The 2,609-nt window shown below is 54.5% G+C and overlaps 1 protein-coding gene across 7 annotated transcripts in view; it reads right to left on the reverse strand.

Moving 5' to 3' along the window:
* The window catches only part of VPS13D (vacuolar protein sorting 13 homolog D), a 301,392-nt gene extending 299,490 nt beyond the window's left edge, over positions 1 to 1,902 (reverse strand). For 6 of the 7 annotated variants that reach the window (XR_002824255.1, XR_002824256.1, XR_002824257.1 and 3 more), the window contains exon 1: positions 1,781 to 1,902. The gene's annotated coding sequence lies outside the window, so the exon portion shown is untranslated. The remainder of the gene's footprint in view (positions 1 to 1,780) is intronic. The other variant, XM_023732177.1, reaches the window with a different exon arrangement.
* Between the last annotated feature and the right edge of the window lie 707 nt (positions 1,903 to 2,609).

Below are 2,609 nucleotides of genomic sequence, written 5' to 3' on the forward strand. Positions count from 1 at the left end.
GGTCAGAGCAGTCAGTGGTGGTAGCCGGGCACCATCTAGCTGTACTGGACTCAGTCCAGTGGAGGCCTTGGTAGCTGTGGACCATTAGTCCTTCAGACTAATCAGGAAAGATTTACTTTTATTTGTCAACAGTGTCCTCAGTTCCAGACAAGATTAACTTGTATCTGTCGATGATGACAGTTTAAAAAAAAAAAAAAAAATTAACATTTGGTAAAACACTTGACTTATTTCCTAAGATTTTTTTAAAGCTACATCTTATGTAAAACTAGGCTGCTAGAGATTTGGGGGTATGTTTATTTAAAGAAGAGATTACAAAAATAATTTTTTTAATAAGAAATGTTTAAAAGTCTGAGTAAAAGAAATACTTCTCTATTGTAACTTTAAACCAGTAAATCTGTGAAAACAAAATGTGACCTTGACTGTCTAGTCTTACTGGGTAAACTCCAAACACACCTAGGCAAGGAGCCAAAGACAGAGTATTCCTTATTTTTGGAGTTATTGCCACTGAATGCTAACTCTCTCTGAAGTGCCAAATGCAAATACTCTCCAAGTAAAAGAAAACCACTGTAAATTTATACATAAGATCAGACCATACTCTACTTTCCCTGAAGATAGAAGAATGCAAAGCACAGATTTAAAGATACGCTGGTCAGTAAATTGAGGGCCAAACCAGAAAGCATCCATTAGCTCTGCTAAGCATCTAGATCGGGCATGAAGCCACTTCAAGGATTCCCTTAAAGAATCTGGTGTCAGCAAGGGCCGCCAAACTGGCCAGAATCCCAAAGTGCTTACACTCCGGCCCATCAGGGCTTCTAGGCAGCTGCCCGGCACTAACTCCCACCTGGCCTCTCCTACACGGTGATGCAGGTGACACTGGGGATCAGTGCTTAGCCCATGGGCAGGCAGACAGCCGGGCATGACCTTGAGCACAGGTCCCTCCCTCGAGTGTCGGCCAAAGCCAGGAGTAGGAAGGACAGGCAACTGGAGCCGGGCGCCCCTCGCCAAGGAGGCCGGGGCTGAGCTCTGCCGGGTAGAGGAGGGTGTCAGGCAGGTGGCGCCTCAGAAAGAGTACTGCCCAGAAGGCGAGGCTCCCACCCTCAGTCCTCAGAACCTTAAGCCCCCATTCGTGGACGGAGACACCCGCACCTCCCACAGCAGACCGGGAGAGAAAGGCGCCGAGGGTCCCAGACCTGGGAGAAGCGGCTCAGCCGAGGCGTGACTCGGAGGCGAGAAGTTAAGACAGGTTAGAGACAGGATGTTCCCAGCCCCGAGCGTGGCCCCGGAGGGCTGGTTAAGGGAGTGGTTAAGACAGTCTGGAAAAGTGACTGACGCCCTTTTCTTGAGCATGAGTGGGGGTCTCGCACACGGAGTCTCGTATTGAGACCAGGTCTCCGACAGAGAGACGCGGGTCAACACCCCCCAATGCCTGGAAAGGGCGTCGGGGGCTCAGACACGCCAGGACGCAAACGCTGGGGTCCCAGGAGGCTCAGCCAGCTCTGATCCTATGCCTGGGGTGTCCGCGGGGGATCGGACGCAGTGATCCTGTAAGGCAGACGGGCTCCGAGACACTGGGGACTCGGACGCCCCGGGGCTCGCCGGAGGAGCTCAGACGGCCGGAAGGCCGGACGCCGGGGTCCCCCGGGTTCCCACCGCCGCACTCCCCTCGGGCGGGCCTGGACTCCCAGGTCTGAGGACTTGAAGCGGCCGGCCGCAGGCCCGCGTCTGCCCGTCGGTCCCCGGCCCATCCTGCCGACCGGCGCGGCCCCGCCTCGGCCCCTACCTGTCGGCGTCCCAGGCCGCCTGCCCCAGCCCGGCGCTGCGCGGGGCTTCCTCTCCGCAGCTCCTCAATGGCGCTGGCCAGCGGCGCTCGGGCCCACCCCGACGCGACCAATCGAACGAGCGACGCGCCGGCGCCTGGCCAGCCGAGCGCCGAGTCATCGAGGAGGCGCCCCCTGCCGCTGGCGGGCGCTCCTGCAGTGATGGCAGCGCCTTCTGGGTTTGGGGATTCTCAGGCTGAAGCTAGAGAACAGACCCAAGCAAGCCCCATTTTACAGGTGGGGAAACTGAGTTCCAGGGAAGGGCAGGGCTATAAGTTGAATCTGCTCAAACAAGATTGGCGCTCAGGATTCTTAGCCCTACAACACCCTGCCTTCCATCCATGAGAAAGGTATAATTGACCATCTGGCCACCCACAGTCCGTTCTCCACTCAGCAACCACCAGTCTGTTAAAGCGTAATTCAGGCCATGTCACTGCCCTGCCTAAAACGACCTCCCCGTTATACTTGAATTAAAATCCACCTCCTTACACAGGCGACACCAAGATCCTACTGGATTTGGCCCCTACCTACTTCTGCCACTCGTTCCCTGACACAAGCTGCCCTGGCATTCTTCACCTCCTGCCTCAGGACCTTTGCATTCGCCATTCTCTCTACCAGAGAGAATGCTTTTCCCCTAGACTAGAGCTGTCCAATAAAAATACTATGCTAGCCACATAGGTAATTTTAAGATGTCTAGTTGCTATGAGTCGAAATAGACTCGTTGGCAGTGGGTTGGGTTTTTAGTTGGTACCTTGCTTGCTGAAAGCAAAGAGGACTTGAAGCACTTACTGA

This window comes from Trichechus manatus, unplaced genomic scaffold, assembly GCF_000243295.1.
Source record: "Trichechus manatus latirostris isolate Lorelei unplaced genomic scaffold, TriManLat1.0 scaffold00048, whole genome shotgun sequence".
NCBI lineage: Eukaryota > Metazoa > Chordata > Mammalia > Sirenia > Trichechidae > Trichechus > Trichechus manatus.